The sequence below is a fragment of the Cnephaeus nilssonii genome, assembly GCF_951640355.1.
Source record: "Cnephaeus nilssonii genome assembly, chromosome: 13".
NCBI classification, from domain to species: domain Eukaryota; kingdom Metazoa; phylum Chordata; class Mammalia; order Chiroptera; family Vespertilionidae; genus Cnephaeus; species Cnephaeus nilssonii.
The window spans coordinates 5,384,338-5,401,710 of record NC_137084.1 but is presented as its reverse complement, the minus strand read 5'-3'; the positions used below and the strand labels follow the sequence as shown (position 1 = coordinate 5,401,710).

The following is a 17,373-nucleotide window of genomic DNA, read 5'->3' as shown; positions in this document are numbered from 1 at the left end:
GGGCATGAGGGCCAATTTGCATATTATCTCTTTATTATATAGTATAAGCCCTTTCTGCATCTTTGATGTTATAAAGACCACTAGAGGCCTGGTCCACAAATTCACGCAAGGGTAGGGTTTGGAGGGGGGGACACAGGAGGTTGGCTGGCTGGCCCCGCCCCCTGGTCGAACTCCTGGTGGAGGGGACAATTTGCATATTAGCCTTTTATTATATAGTATTTTCTTAGGAAATGATGGTGCTAGTGAATGGTAGCTACTTTGTTATAATCTTATTTGGGAAAAGTTGGCTAACCTTATATCAATATATACAATTTTAAAAAATGTTTTATTATGAAAAATTCCAAACATATAAAAAAGTGTCTCTGGATAGTATGGCTCAGTTGATTGGAGCGTCGTCCTGTATACAGAAAGGTTTCTGCTCAATTCCCAGACAGGGCACATACCTAGGTTGCAGGTTCAATCCCTGGTCCCTGGTTGAAGCACATATGGAAGGCAACCAATTGATGTTCTGTTCTCTCTCACATTGATGTTTCTCTCTCTCTTTCTTTCCCACCCTTCCTCCCTTTCCCTCTCTCTAAAAATCAATAAGCATATCCTCAGGTGAAGATTAAAAAAAAAAAAGTAGTAAGACCAGTTTAATGAAATTCCCTTGTTACTAACTACTAGCCACTTTTGCTTCCCAACCCCCCATGCCCTGCATTATTCTGAAGCAAATCACAAACCCCATATAAACTCACCTGTAAATAAGTTAGATTAACATAATCACATTACCATTTTCACACTTTGTCTCAATTTAAAAAATTTTTGCATTTGATTTGTTTAGTCGGGATCTAAACAGAGTGCACACATTTTCTTTCCTTCTATGTCTTTTTAAAATATATATTTTTTATATTTTATTGATTTTTTTACAGAGAGGAAGGGAGAGGAATAGAGTTAGAAACATCGATGAGAGAGAAACATCGATCAGCTGCCTCCTGCACACACCCCACTGGGGATGTGCCCGCAACCAAGGTACATGCCCTTGACCGGAATCGAACCTGGGACCCTTCAGTTTTCAGGCCGACACTCTATCCACGGAGCCAAACAGGTTAGGGCATAGTTTCAATTCTTTATATGATCTGGAACAGAACTGCATTCATTCAACAAATACCCTCCTTGCAAGGCAAAGCTAGTGAAAATAAGGTTTCTGCTTCCTGAGCTGACATTTTCGTGGGAGAGTCAGGCAACAATTCCGGTGAACAGCAGCCCTGTAAGTGTCTGAAGAAAGGAAGGTGGTGGTGGGACAGAGAGAACCAGAGGAGGAGACCCCTCCCTCTAGACAGGGTGGACAGGGAAGGTGACGTTTGAGCAGAGTCGAAGAGGATGAGCAGGAACCAGCTTTGAGAAGAGATGGGTGAATCTGGACCAAAGGAACAGCAAGGGTGGACAGGCAAGGTCAGGGTCACAGAGCTGTCCCTGTGGGGGAAGGGCTGCTCCCCAAGGCCAGAGGGAGGTTCCTTCCCCTCCACCCATGCAAGACGCTTCCAGTACCAGGCCGCCTGTCCTTGGCTTATGAGTGTGAAATATGCAACTGTTGTTACTGCTTCCAGATACCTGTGCTCAAATACATGCCTACAACCTTCTTCGTGGGTGGGAGCCCCAATCCTTCTGACCTCCCGGCTTAACCTCGGACGGGTCGCTACTGGTGCCCTGGCTTCCTGCACCTGTGTCCTCGGTCCTCCTGCTCTAGGGGCTGTGCCAAGGGGCAGGAGCCAGGTTTACATGGACCAGCACAGCCCCAGAGGAGCCACCCCTAGTACCCACTTGCCTCCAGAGAGCAGAGCTGGATGCTGGGGAGGTGGGGGTGCAGTTTCAGGCTCAGGATTCAGCTTTCACTGGGTGTTGGTGCATTAGTCATCACCAAACACCTTGGTCAAGTCCAAACCAGAAGGGGCTCCACCTTCTCCAGTTTATTGTTTATTTTTTTATAGCCAAGGTAGAAATTTGAGAAACAAGCACAGACTCCCAGGTGGGGAGGGGGAAAAGTCCCCTTCTCCAGTTTATTTAACGAAGGTGGGTGGGTGCTGATGGGGAGGAAGCCTGGGGAGCTATTAGGCAGAGCACAGAAGGCTGTAACCCAGAGGACAGAGCCTGGAGGGCTTCCAGGGGGAAGTGATCCACAGGCTCAGAAGAATCCTAGAACATGAACCAAGAGGCTTGGGACTTGGGTTTTATCCCCGTAAAATCCTCATTACCTAAACCAGTGACCAGTCTCTGCCACATAGTAGGTGCTAAGTAAACATTTGCTGAATAAAAAAGTAAGCGAGGCCTAAGGGGATGTCAATTCAAGAACTTTCTCAGTAGTATTAAGTAGTGAGCTCCCTGCCGAAACCGGTTTGGCTCAGTGGATAGAGCGTCGGCCTGCGGACTGGGAGGTCCCGGGTTCGATTCCGGTCAGAGGCATGTGCCTTGGTTTCGGGCACATCCCCAGTGGGGAGTGTGCGGGAGGCGGCTGATCGATGTTTCTCTCTCATCAATGTTTCTGACTCTCTATCCCTCTCTCTTCCTCTCTGTAAAAACTCAAAAAAAAAAAAAAAAAAGTAGTGAGCTCCCTATCAGTGGGAGAAACCAAGGAGCAGATGGATGGTCACTTGGCTGGCGTCCTATCTCAGGGGCCTAGAGGAGCCTTCCATTCCAAGTGTGTGAGGTTAGTCAGAATCACCTCAAGTGGCGATTGACTTCCTGCTTAACCACCTGAACCCCAGACCCCCTCCGTGCCCGGCCCCCCCCCCCCCCCCCGCCCCCAGCCGCGGTCTAGCCCACGCCCTCCGGTACTGGAGGCTGCGTATACCAATCCTGGCCCCAGACCGGAAGGCCGGGCTGGCCAGGCGCCTCCCCCTCGTGCAGCTCTGGCTGGAGAAGTGGGGAGAGGGGAGGGCGGCCTAGCTGATGCAGCTGTTAAGCTAGTGCTCCGGGGAGGCGAGGCAGGGCCGCGATTGGAGCCCGTGTCACCGTAGGCCCCGCCTGCGCCCTGCGGCAAGGGGAGGGGAAGGGGCGCGGGCCTGGTTCGCAGTTCCGGACCCCACGCCCTTAACAACGATTCCTATGGCGGACGAGTGACCTGTCCACTCAGCTCCCAGCCCCGGGCGGTTCCCCAGCCTCAAAGCCCTTTCACGGAAAGTGCCAGGCCCTGTGCTAGGGCGGTTCACACGCATTGGTTCCTGGGTGGTGGTGGGGGAGGGGGGAGAGTGGAGCTGGTAGACACGCCCAGAGGAGGCATTCCAGAAGGGGTCTGAGTTCACCAGGGACAGAAGAGGGCGCAGAGGGCAGTCTGGGTGCAGGGAACGGTATGTGCACAAGAAGGGTGTGCGAGCGCCCCCTGTCGGAACAGGCAGGAATGTGCGCAGAGGGCACTGGCTGGGATGTGAAGGGCTTGATGCCAGGCCGCCAATGGTAGGGATCCAGAGAGTTGTGTGTGTGTGTGTGTGGGAGGGGGGGGTGGGAGATGGACCACGCGTGAGAGGCCAGTCTGAGGTCCCTGAGGTGCCAGCCCAGCTGAGGCCCAGCAAGGGCTTGAAGCTGTTTCGGAGTGGGCGGGACAGAGTGCTGTACAGGTAACCTTTCTGCAGACCCACAGTCCCTCGGCTCCACCTCTCAGGCACATTGTGGGAACCGTGCCAGGTCCCCAGATAGTCAAGGCGGGTGGGAGCACAGAGGCCTTGTTATCCACACACCAGAATGGCCACAGGCCGCTCTGGGCATGTGCCTAAAAGGGATGTTCAAGGACTCTGAGCCTGAGAACCATAATTAGGCCAAGACACCAAGCAGATGCAAGGACACGGTACAGTGTGCCCTCCATAGCCAATATGATTGATGTAACTACTGGCAGGAAGCCTTCTTTGTCTAAATAGGGTAAAAAGTAGGTTACTGACCAGCTTGTTGGATGGGGTGTGTAAAGAAGTCTGCTAGAGAGAGCGGCTGGGCAGGAGAGACAGGAGAAGCTGCTGAGCCAGAGCTCAAGTACCGCTCCATGTGAGGGGTGAGTCTGGGCAGCATGCGGCCGTTCAGATACCAGCTGTGGGCACAGAGACTAAAGCTGCTGTGTGAGGAAGATGTGTGTTCCCAGCCGGTGTCCGGCTGCCTGCCTGTATGGACTTTGCTGTGAGGACTGCTCTAGCCTGATGGCTCTGTGGCGCTGGCTTCTGCAATAAAGCCTCCTTCTTATACAGCCACAGCCTCTCATGGCTTCCCCGTCTGCCCCGCCGCCGAGAACTGACCTGTAACTAGTGAGCAGAGAATAAAGGAGGAACTTGGACTAAGTCCCCAGCAGTTAGTACAGTGGGCAGGGTTCGAGAAGGACCAGGCCTGGCGTAGTCGATGGGAGAATTTAGAAGAATACAGGGACTCACAGCCACTCAGAGCACGGGAGCCGTGCGGGGCTCTGCTCTGCTCTGCCACACATGCTCCCGAGTTGTCCTCCCCTCCCCTCCCAGGATGTTCCCCCATCCTTCCTCCAAGCCTGGGACACTCCCTCCCATCAGTCCTGACCCCCCTCTCCTCCACCCCTGCATCTGTACCCCAGTTATGAGGGTTGCTTTCTAGAGCCCTTTTCTGCCTCCAGATTCCCCTCCGCAGCCTGGAAGTCCTTGGTTTTCTAATCCGTAAAGCCAGGGCAGAGACCCAAGCGCTCCCACCCCACTCAAAATTCTCTGCAGCTTTGGACGTTTCTTACATCAACAGTCCTTAGATCAGCTCAGCCTGCAGCCTCCTGGAAGACAGGGGTGTAAAGATTCTGCCGCAGGGCTCCCTAACCTTGGGGAGAAAGCTGACTCATTCTTGCTTCCTGGGGCCCAGCTCAGGCCTCCAGACAAGGGAACCAGTGACACAGGCCCAGAGTGTCCCCTCAGATCCCAGACGGCTGCCACCAAGTGTGCTCAGTCCACTCTCCACTCTCAGACAAGTAGCTCTGGGGAAGCTAACTCGGCAGAGAAGATTCGGAGAAGGGGTTACGTCACACTCTTCTGTTAAGAAAGAATTATTCAGCCCTAGCCGGTTTGGCTCAGTGGATAGTGTCCACCTGTGGACCAAAGGGTCCCGGGTTCAATTCCGGTCAAGGGCACATACCTGGGTTGCGGGCTTGATCCCCAGTTGGGAGCGTGCAGCTGATCAATGATTCTCTTTCTTCATTGATGTTTCTATCTCTTTCTTCCTCTCCCTTCCTCTCTGAAATCAATAAAAATATATTTTTAAAAAAATGATTCAATTTGAAAATAAGGCAAAAGGATGACTGCCAGTCCCAAGCTGGTGATAAGCAAGTTGATAAAATGTAAGTAACTGTCAGGTAGAACAGATGGTCTGACCTCCCTGTAGGTCACTGGCTAGTTTGGTAGGAGTACCTACGGAATCTTACTCCAGTCCTTTTGTTTCTTTTTTTTTTTTTTTTAAATATATTTTATTGATTTTTTTACAGAGAGGAAGGGATAGGGATAGAGAGCTAGAAACATCAATGAGAGAGAAACATCGACCCGCTGCCTCCTGCACCCCCCCCACTGGGGATGTGCCCGCAACCAATGTACATGCCCCTGACCGGAATCGAACCCAGGACACTTCAGTCCGCAGGCCGACGCTCTATCCACTGAGCCAAACCGGTTTCGGCATAGTCCTTTTGTTTCGGTGCCGTTAAATACTTCTGTCTCTCCAGTTCTCTGTAAACTAGCTCTTCGCCATACTGGTACCCTCCTTAAGGAGTTAAGTGATCTCTGACCCATTCTCTATGTTAAGGAAGTCATGCCTCAGCTTTGAAAATTATATACTGTGACACTTTGGGAGACTCTCACGGAGACGTCCAATTGGACGCAGCGGCCAGAGCCAATTACTCCTTGTTGCAGAAGTGAGTCTCACGGGCTCCCCTGAAACACTGCCTCTCCTACCTCAGGCTTCCTGGCTCCACCTGTGATTTGTTGTTATTATTATTTATTTAGAATACTCAAGTACAGCCCTGGCCAGATAATTCAATTGGTTAGAGCGTCATCCCAATACACCAAGGTTGTCAATTCGATCCCCAGTCAGGGCACATACAAGAGTCAACCTCCTTGAAGACATGGGTGTAAAGATTCTGCATGAATAAGTGGAACAACAAAAATCGATGTTTCTCTTTCTCTCTCTCTATCCCCCTCCTCTCTCTCTCTCTAAAAAAATAAATACTCAAGTACATGGGTGCTTTCTTGTTGTAAAATTTAAATAGTACAAAGCCCCTTGTATAATCACCTCCCATCCTAGGCCTGTCCTAAAGTTGACTACAATTATTCTGCATATTTAATATATTATGTAATATCTCATATATATTGCAGTATGTAGGATCCACATACTCATTTATATACACATCATATATTATACAATATGCTTGTATATGTTTATATATACATATCACACAAATATATATTTATACACCTATATATACAACCTATTTGATATATGTGTATATATGAATATACATATATAAAAATGTCTTATCGCCCTGACCAGTTTGGCTCAGTGGATAGAGTGTCGGCCTGCAGACTGAAGGGTCCCAGGTTCGATTCCAGTCAAGGGCATGTACCTTGGTTGTGGGCACATCCCCAGTGGGTGGTGTGCAAGAGGCAGCTGATCGATATTTCTCTCTCATCGGTGTTTCTCTCTATTCCTCTCCCTTCCTCTCTGTAAAAAATCAATAAAATATATTTTTAAAAATGTCATCACTTTAGTGGTTGGGGGATTGTTTTCATAAAAGATATACAGCCGAAACCGGTTTGGCTCAGTGGATAGAGTGTCGGTCTGTGGACTGGAAGGTCCCAGGTTCGATTCCGGTCAAGGGCATGTACCTTGGTTGTGGGCACATCCCCCGTGGGGAATGTGCAGGAGGCAGCTGGTCGATGTTTCTCTCTCATCGATGTTTCTGGCTCTCTATCCCTCTCCCTTCCTCTCTGTGAAAAATCAATAAAATATATTTTTTTAAAAAAGAAAAGATATACTGAAGATATTCTTGCAACTTGGTTTCTCACATTAAAAAATAGGGCTGGAGATCTATTTTGGTACATGAGACCTACCTTATTTTTTTAACCATTAACACAGCAACACAAGCCATAACATATGTAGAAATAAATTTAAGAAATATGTAAGGTTCTATGTAGAAAGTTATGAAAGATTTTGGTATTTTATAACAAACATTTAAAACAAAACGTTGTGATATTTAAACCTGTTATACTGATATATTTTATGAACAATAATGAATGTATAAAGCAAAAAGTACAAACACCCCTCACCCCCACCCCACTAGGCAACAGCACTGCGTTGTCCCAGGCTTCTCCTCTACCTTTGTAAGCATATTTCTGGAACTTGCTTTTGGGGCTGAGTCAGAGAGCTGAACACATCTATAAATAGCTGTGACGCAGCTTGGCTGTGCACCCGGCACTGGGAACCTGCGTCAGGGAGACGGTCACGAGCAGGGGGAGGCTTCCGTGAGGGGGTGGGACTTCAGTTGGGCCCGGAAGGATGAGTTGGTGAATAAATTGGGCAGAACATTCCAGACGGGGCTTGGTCTGGAGGTGGGATAATAATTTCTACATAGCAGATCTCTGACAAGGTGAGACTGAGGCCCACAGAGAGGTGTGGGGCCGGCCAGGCCCATGGCCAGTGTCCTGGCTCAAGCCTTGTGGAGAGCCAGGCTAGAAGCCTGTGTCCATAGCCAGACCCATAGCTTGAGTTCCAGGCCCAGACACAGGAAGGGTCCAGGCTGTGACCCCGCACTGCTCTGAGTGGGGGCCACAAAGGAACACTTCACTGCAAAAATGAAAAGTCTGTACCCCTAGAGGGGCTTTCCAGAATGTCGAAGCTGGGACCATGCTTGGTGCAGGAAGGGCAAGTACTCATGCCACCCCCAGGCAAGGCCGGGCATTGCCTAGAGATGGAGCCCAGAGCTCTTCGGGCCCCACCGGAGGTCAGTGGGAGCTGGTGGGGAGGCCTGGCCTCCTGTGTCTCTCTCATCATTTCATTAGTTGGCAAATGAATGTGTGTTGAGGCATAAGACCTTTCTGCCCCAGGGAGTTGCTTTGAGGAGCACACTGCCCCCTGAGGCGCTGATGCCTGTGGTGCAGCCCAGCAGTGTGGGCAGGGGGACACCTGCAACCCACAGGGGGCAAAACCTTCACCCGCTCAGCCTCTCCGTAGCCCTGGGAAACAGAAGCACAGAGACAGTCAGGCCAGGCTCAAGGTCCCCAGTGAGGAAGTAAAGATAGCTGGTCTAGATTTCAGATTTCTTGCTCCTCAGTGTCAGGTCAGGTCTATGTCTGGTTTTTTATTTTTTACCTTCAAGAGACAGGCCCAAGCCAGCCAGTTGGCTCAGTGGTTGAGTGTTGACCTATGAACCAGGAGGTCATTGCTCAATCCCCATCAGGGCACATGCCCGGTTGCGGGTTCGATCCCCAGTGTAGGGCATGCAGGAGGCAGCTGATCAATGATTCTCTCTCCATTGATGTTTCTATCTCCCTCTCCCTCTCCCTTCCTCTCTGAAATCAATAAAAATATTTTTTTTAAATAAAATAAAAAAGAGATAGGCCCAAATCCCATTATGACTTGCTGGAGTCCACTAGCTCAGGCGTGGCAGCATGGCGTGCAAGGTCAAAGTCTAGGTCTAACAGACCTCCTCCTATTTCATCTGAAACTCCCACCCTAACCCAAAAAGGAGTATTTATTGTATTGTTTAACTTCAAAACACAGAGGTGGTCTAGGCCTCTGGCCGAGGTGGCCCGTGCACACCACAGCTCTCCCTCCACCTTCAGGCTCTGTTACCCTCTGCCTTCCTTTTCAGGCTGGCCTTGTCACATCACCTGGAGAACTGGTTTTTATTGTATACTAGAGGCCCGGTGCACAAATTTGTGCACAGGTGGGGTCCGGCTGGCTCACCCCGTGGTTGGCAGGCCAGCCCCACCCCCTGGTTGAACTCCCAGTGGAACTCCTGGTAGAGGGGACAATTTGTATATTAGCCTTTTATTATATAGGATAATAAACAGGAAATGCTTGTTAAACTGGTTTAACAAGTATTAAAAATGGACATGCTGTGGGATGCTACAACCTGGAAGGGACCACAGGGCTTCACGGGAGGTTCCTGGAGGTATTTCAGAGTTAGCCAAATACTAAATTCATTAGACCGAAACGAAACTGCAAGGCCTGTGTCAAGGTCAAAGCAAAACAGACCAGGCTAGAAGAAATGCGAAGAGGATGTGACAGTCAAGGGGACAGAGGACAAGGAAAGAGATAGGCCGTAGGAGTCTGGTGTGGAAGTTCAGTGAGAGTTCAGGAAACTCTGAAGTGGGAGGGAAGGCCAAGCTTAGCCCCAACTCAAAGATGAGGACAGGATGACCCTGACTCATTTCCCACGCTCCGTAACTGGGGGCTTACAGTACATGGACCAGTTTGTGGCTAACGGGGCCTTCTTTCTGCAGCTCGTGCTCGCTCATGTGCCTCATATTTGCTTGGTGTCCCTGGTTCTAGTGCTTTTCCATTTTCCGGCTGAGCTCTGCTGAGCTCTCCCAGTGTCCCGGAGCCTTCTGGCCCCACATGCTATTGGGAGACAACGTCAGCCATGGGCAGGAGAGGCCACGAGCTGTTGTTTTCAATTAGAGACTCGACATTCTTTATGGCCTCCTGTGGGGCCCTGGAGCATGCACCTCTCCACTGGGTCTGCTTCCTGGTCACAGGACAGTGGCCTTGGCCAGGAATTAATTTTCCCCTCATCAACGTTATAACAAGATGACATCATTTGAGGACCTGCTGTGCATTGTTTTTTCCTTATATAGTCAATTCTCTTCTAAAGTCTTTTAGCCATATAGTTGTCATTTCTGGTATTCTTTACTCCTTTTTGTCTATCCACATTTCCAACTTGTGTAGTTTCCCTTCCATCTGAAGGACTTCCTTTAACATTCATTGTCGTGTGGCTCTGCCGGAGATACATTCTTTCGCATTTATATGTCTGAAAAAGTCTTTGTTTTTGAAATACACTTTGCTGTACACAGAATAGTAGGTGGACAGTTTTTTTCTACCAGTACTATAAAGAATCATGGGGGATCAGGCAAAACATTCAGAAGGGTTTTGTCCAGGTAGAAGGGAAAATGTGCCCGAGATTAAAATCTGCCCTGCTCTTACCAAAGAAAGCTGAAAGCAAGGTCCAAAAAGAACTAACCATTTCCAAGTGACACAATTGCGTCCCAGAACACGGTCTTCTGACTGGCATGGCTTCCCATGAGAAATAGGCTGTTGTCCTCATCTTTAATCCTTTTTAGGTAACAGGTCTTTTTTCTTCGGCTGCTTTTCCACTCTGGCTGGTGGGATCCCAGTCTTATGTGATCTCTGGGGATTCTCCCTGATGATCCCTCCTGGTGGCTCTTTTCGTGGCTGTGGGTAATTTCCATGCACTCATGCACTGATCAGAACTCCCCTGAAGGCCCAAGGGAGACCCTCTGCAGATCCTCGAAGTTGCTGCTGCTTCTCTGCACTGTGAGCGTTAGCTCCCTCTGCCTGGGTTCCCCTCACTGTGCCCTGTGCCTCGGATATTTTCTCTAGACAGCAAGCTGGGCAAATCCTAGGGCTCACCTTGTTTTCTTCCTGCCTCTTATGGTTCACAGTCTTTTAGTGCCCGATGATCAACATCTTAAAAACTGCTGTTTCTTACATTTTTTCTGGTTTTCCAGTTGTTTGAGGTGGCATGGCAAATCCTGTCCCTGTTGTCCCATCTTTGCTGGCAGTGGAAATTTAATGTGTTTTACATTTTTTTCATCTATAGTTCCATACAATAAATGAGGCAGTAAATGAGCCTTGGCCAGGTAGCTCAGTTGGTTAGAGCATTGTCCTGGTGGGCCAAGGCTGCAGGTTCAATCCCCAGTCAGGGCCCAATAAGAACCAATTAATGAATTGTAAATAAGTGGAAATTTCTCTCTCAAATCATTAATATTTAGCCCTAACCAGTTTGGCTCAGTGGATAGAGCGTTGGCCTGCAGACTGAAGGGTCCCAGGTTCAATTCTGGTCAAAGGCACATGCTCGGGTTGTGGGCTTGATCCCCAGTAGGGGGTGTGCAGGAGGCAGCCAATTGATGATTCTCATCATTGATGTTCCTATCTCTCTCTCCCGCTCCCTTCCTCTCTGAAATCAATAAAAATATTAAAAAATAACAGTAATAACAAAAATATTTACCTTAGTTGGTTTGGCTCAGTGGATAGAGCGTGGGCCTGTGGACTGAAGGATCCCGGGTTTGATTCCAGTCAAAGACACATGCCCAGGTTTCGGGCTCTACCCCCAGTAGGGGACGTGCAGGAGGCAGCCGATTAATGATTCTCTCTCATCATTGATGTTTCCATCTCTCTCTCCCTCTCCCTTCCTTTCTGAAATCAATTAAAAAACATTTTTAAAAATAATATTTATATGGTTTAATGGTGAGATTTGAGAATACATTCCAGTCTCCTCTTTCAGGATATGTAATGTTAATGTCTTCTCTTTTTATAGTTCAAAATGGACTCATGCCTTCTCAGATTTGTTATAATGCCAGTTGATCTTGGCCAATAGTCTCCTTTTGATGCTTAAATATTCTCAGTTTGGTCAGTGGGAGCCCCTCTTCTATGGCCTCCATTATTTCAACTTGATGCTATTTATCTTTCAAATTTTCCTTCCTTACTGGCATGCTAAGATTTCCCAGGCTCACCTTGTTCTCGATAGAACCTATTCCTCCAGTTCTTGTGAAGACGAGTCAAAGCGTTGTGGTAATAGGACCATGGACTTGAAAACCTTGAGGCAAGGCTTTTGTTACTTCCTTAAGATCTGTATGCAGACTTACCATGAGGGAAATGACCAACAGCAGCTGGAGATGATTGCATCTCAGTTTTAAAAGATCAACTTTGTTGAGATATAATTTACATGCTATAAGACAGACCTATTTTAAGCATATAGTTCAATGAATTTTGACAAATGTAACCACAACCATAATCAAGATAATAGAACATTTCTATTGGCCCACAAATTTCCCTGTGTCCCTTTACAACGAATCCATCCACTACCACCAGGCAGACAACCTCAGATCTGCTTTCTGTTACTTTAAGAGTTCTTATGGCTTTCTGGAATCTCATATAAATGGAATAATACAAACACAGGCAAGTCTTTTGTGTCAGGCTTTTCATATATATACTAGAGGCCTGGTGCATGAATTCATGCACAGGTGGGGTCCGGCTGGCCCGCCCCAATGGGGGCCCATCTAGTCGGGGGAAGGGGCTGCGGGCAGTTCGGGCTGGTTGGCTGCCGCAGTGTCCATCATAGCCACTGGTCGTTCTGGTCATTCCACCATTCTGATCGCTGGGCTTTTATATATATAGATATGTGTGTGTGTGTGTGTGTGTGTGTGTGTGTGTGTGTGTGTAGGGAGCAGCTCTAGAGTTAAGCCTCGGATTGACCTGTGGCAGCGCCACAAACAAGTCCCAGCTTAGAAGGCAGAGCTCTCTTAGCATAATTAAGCTTAACCATATGCTCCCTAGATCCTTCCTGGGTAGCTAATGGGCTGTGGGAGGTGCAGCAAGTGCTGCCAAAACAAGTGAAACTCACAAGAACATTGTAACTATGTTGACCACTACCTTGTTTTTCTCTGACTATAAAATAAAGCCTCAGCTTGCTGTCTGGATCCTTCTCTGTGGCCTCACTCAGGCACAGGAGATCCACCGCCCCAGCTATATTCTCTTTGTCTGTCTTTCCTTTAATCCTTCACTACCCCTCCTCAGGCTCACTGAACCCTTGGCTGTGCTGACGTGGCACATATGTGTGTGTGTGTGTGTGTGTGTGTGTATACACACTAATTATGGTAACTAACTCCATTAGGCAGAAGTCTCAAACTAAGTTTGGGTAGCCAAATAGGTTACAAAAACAAGTACAATAAGCCAGTATATGAAAAAAATCAAATGTGGGGGCGGGGGTGCGGGGATCTAAACAATTTTTTTTATTGGACCACAGTGCAAGCAAAACACATACAAAATTTATAATACTGGATATTTCAAAGATAAAATTTAAAAATATACATTGAAAACTAGAAATCTTTCATTATTAAAATCTTTCATAACCTCGTACTCCTTTGACTTAGAACCAGAAACCTGACACCTTTTTTCTGGCATCAAGATGTCAATGTCTTGCCAAAACCGGTTTGGCTCAGTGGATAGAGCATCGGTCTGCGGACTGGAAGGTCCCGGGTTCAATTCCGGTCAAGGGCATGTACATTGGTTGCAGGCACATCCCCCGGTGGGGGGTGTGCAGGAGGCAGCTGGTCGATGTCTCTCTCTCATCGATGTTTCTAGCTCTCTATCCCTCTCCCTTCCTCTCTGTGAAAAATCAATAAAATATATTTAAAAAAAAAAAAAAGATGTCAATGTCTGGTCTCGTATTTCGAGATGCAATACGAGAATGTAGAACGGAATCCAATCTTGCATCCCTTAACTGGGAACAAAATTTCGTTTCTATTTCATAACAGAAAACAACTGTTCACAGACTTAGGTGCTTCCAAACATGGACAGAATCTTTGCACAATGGTTTCCATGCCATTGCTTGGGTAACTCTTGCTGAGGTATTTATAGAATTCTGGCATTCCAATGTCGTCATATTTCATTTCCAGTACCGCATTACACTGCAGTTCAGTAACTTCCGTTTGTAATTCTTCTTTAACACTAGCAATGTTAATTGAGAAAGGTGAGCTGAACAATGTGAGTTCATTTACATAATGTTTGAAATCAGAGAACCTTTTCTGGAATTCAACTCTACAATTTTGGGGATGTAGATTAAGCCATCACTTTCATTTCTGGAAACTGATTTCAGTGTAGGAAAATGAGCCAGGTTATTTACTGCTAAATGAGTTTCCCAAAGATTCAATTTTGCTAGGAAAGAGCAAACTGAGTCATACATTTGTGTAGCTACTTGTGAACGTATTTGAGGAGAAATATTCAGCGTTTAAATGACTTATAATGTCAACCAAAAGGCCAAGTCTCTGATCCAATATCTGAGCTGGGGGAGGGATTTGCCCTTGGATGACAAGAATAAATCTCTATTCTCAATTCAAAAAATCTCTTCAGCATCATGCCATGACTAAGCCACCTGACCTTCGTATGGTAAAGCAGGTTACCATATTGTGCATTTAATTCCTCAAGCAAAGCACTGACTTGTCTGTGGTTGCAGCCCCAAGAGCGTAACCAGTTCACTGTGTTAATCATTACATCTATGACATGTTCTAGTTTTAAGTTTTTAGTACAAAACAATTTCTGGTGAATAATTCAGTGACTGGATTTAAGTTCTGCATCCCTGCAAAACATTTCGACCTTGGATTTAAGGTTTGCAACAAGACCAGTGTGATAACAAGACCATTGCAGGAGCACCATCTGTGGTCACACTTACTAATTTTGACCAGTCTACTAATTTTCAAGACTTTTCTCAACATAGAAAAATAAGTCATTTTCAGATGTTGGGTCTCTTATGGGTACCATGTCCAAAAGTTCTTTAGTGATGTCAAAATTCTCAACAACAACACGGATAAATATAATTAAGTGGCTCATGTTATTTATATATGTGTTCTCATGAACTGCAATAGAAAATGTCACAAAGAACTCCACTGTTTTTTTGCAAGTTGTAAGTTTTCAGCCATATCTTTTACTCTCTGATCAACAGTGTTTCCAGTTAGACTTATGTTTGCAAATGCTTGTTTCTGTTCAGGACACATGATTTCCGCTGCCTCAGCAGACAGACTTTTATAAACTCACCATCTGTAAAAGGTTTTTATGCTCGGGCAATTTTTTTCACTTTTTACATAACTGCGTTTCACAGCAGCATCACTTATTTTGTTTTTATTCGTGATAAATGGTGAAGTAGATTTAGACCTTTTTTGAGCTCATTAAGTTTTTCTTTTTCTTTTTTTTCTTTTTATTTATTTTTTAATTTCTTTATTGATTAAGGTATCACATATTTGTCCTCATCCCCCCATTCCCACCCCACACCCCTCCCCACACATGCCCCCCCCCCCTGTTGTCCTTAACCACTGGTTAGGCTCATATGCATGCACACAAGTCCTTTGGTTGATCTCTCCCCTTTACCTCCACCCTCCCCTCCCCTCCCTCTGAGGCCCGACAGTCTGATCCATGCCTCCTTGTTTCTGGGTCTCTCATTAAGTTTTTCATCACGCATCTTTTCTGTGTACCAGTCAAAATTCTTACTATGGTTTGTTTCATTATGTTGCCTTAAGCTGTATTCTTTTGACACAAAGTTTGGTTACATATTGAACACACAGGGCTAGTCTTTACTTCCACAAGGAAATACGCTCCTTCCCACTTTTCTTGAAACATGCAATGCTCTCAATCCACCTTTCGTTTTCCCACTTTTGACAGAGACATAGGTGCAAAAAGAGAGTTGACCTTTATTTACTATAAGAAATAGCTCAAGCCTGATGATAAATGGTAACTGACATTGGCTTTGAGGACCATAGCAAATTTCTAGAGCCTTCCAAAGAGAGCAGCCACTTCTCAGCTATGGCAGATTGTTGGCATGTGGGAACACAGGCCCATTGTCCGCAGATCGCCTCAATTAAAAAATATTTTTAATTGATTTTTTAGAGAGGAAGGGAGAGGGAGAGAGAAAGAAACATCAATGAGAGAAACGCCTCCTATTAGGGATCGAGCCCCAACCCGGGCATGTGCCCTGACTGGGAATCAAACCGGAACCTCTTGGTTCCTAGGTTGAAGTTCAATCACTGAACCACACTGGCTCGGCTCTCCCCAATGTTTGGAGCAAAACCACACATTGAATTTTAACATAAAATCAGCTGACTTTCAGATATTGTAAGTTAAATGTAAAAATGTTAGACACTGTGAAAGGCAAATAAATAAGTCTACAGGTCATGAATTGCACCAGTCTGGGGCCCCTGTAGCCCCACTCACCTCCTAGCATGCGGCCAACTACTTCCGGGGTCGTCAGGCCTCTACCCCACACCGGCCCAAGGTGGCTTCCTCCTTGGGGGAGAACCCGGAAGCCCGACCTTAGCTTCGGTGCGAGGCCCTCCAGGGAGGCTCCAGGGGCCTGGGGAGGAAAGGGAGAGTCAAGGGTTCTGAGGAGCCACAGGCCCGGCAGAGGGCGGTGCGTGAGGGCCGCTCAGGATCACACGATTGTCTGGACCTTGATGGGGCAGCGGCCTGCAGGCCAGTCCCTTCAGGCGTGTGCAGCTCCGGGCGCGGGCAAAAGCTGCCTGTCGCCACTTGGGACAGGGAAGAGTGAGGTCGGCAGCTGGCAGAGGCAAGGGGGGACGTGGGGGTCCAGGACAGTTCGTGGGGCCGAAGGGCGCTAGTGGACGGGAATGGTGGGCAGAACTACTAGAGCCGCAGGAGGGGCACGTAGGGGGGCGGCCTTCCTCCCGCGGTCCGGGTCGGGCCCCGCTTCCCTCTCTCCCCGTCCCCGCGTCCTGCCGCCTTCAGTCCCTCAGGTTTCATGTTTCAACGGAAACACGATTCACCCGCAACACGGCCTCGCGCCGCCGTAACCGTGGAAACGGAATCCGGAGGCGACAGTGAGGGCGTGAACTCACCCGCCACTAGGGGCGCCCGGCGTCCCCGCCTCCGCCGTCCGCCCAGGCCACGCCCAGCCCGCCTCGCCACCCGCGCCGCGCATGCGCCGCCCGTGGGCCTGTGGGATGCGGCCGGTGATGGAGCCGCTCAGCTATCGCCGGTCGGAAGCCCAGCTATTTGTCGGGACCTCGGAGCAGCGAGTCCTCGGCTGGGACCTCGTGTTTTCTTTGACACAGAAAGGGGGAAAGCGAGAGAGTTCGTGAAGAGTGTGCGAGGGGCTTACGGGGCTGGAGCTGCGGCCGGAGCAGAGGCGGCGGCTGGGGAGGTACCAGGGGCCCAGCTACACGGAGCCGCCTGGCAGCCCCTCTTGCTCTGCTGTCCTGCGCTTCCCCAGCGCTGCGGTGTTGTGTTGGAGAGAGAGAGACTCGAAGTGGATCCTTAAGGCAGAAGAGTTACGTCATAGATTGTTGGGGGAATCAGGTCTGAAGGCTAACCCAGAACTTACCCTTTCCTAGCCTGATTCTTCTCTTCTGTGAAGTTGTGTAAAAAGAATTGCTATCTTGTAAGATTGCAAGATACATGTCTGACTCTCACTTAGCATAGTGTTGGGTGTCGGCATAAAACCAAAACTGGGAAAAGCCTGTCCCAGGAAGACAGACTTTCAAGAATGGAAAACTCTAGATCGTGGCCTGGTATATCGTTCAGGCTTTGGAGCCAGACTGAGTTCAAGTTCCAGCTCCGTCGTTTGCAGTCCCTTACCTCACTTTTCTTATTGGAGAATGGAAATACCTACTC

General features: G+C 48.0%; 1 long non-coding RNA gene across 1 annotated transcript in view; it reads right to left on the bottom strand.

Moving 5' to 3' along the window:
- LOC307109158 overlaps positions 1 to 16,090 on the bottom strand; it is a 30,171-nt gene extending 14,081 nt beyond the window's left edge. Inside the window, exon 1 of the long non-coding RNA XR_013814381.1 lies at positions 15,958 to 16,090. This is a non-coding gene — a long non-coding RNA (uncharacterized lncRNA). The remainder of the gene's footprint in view (positions 1 to 15,957) is intronic.
- Between the last annotated feature and the right edge of the window lie 1,283 nt (positions 16,091 to 17,373).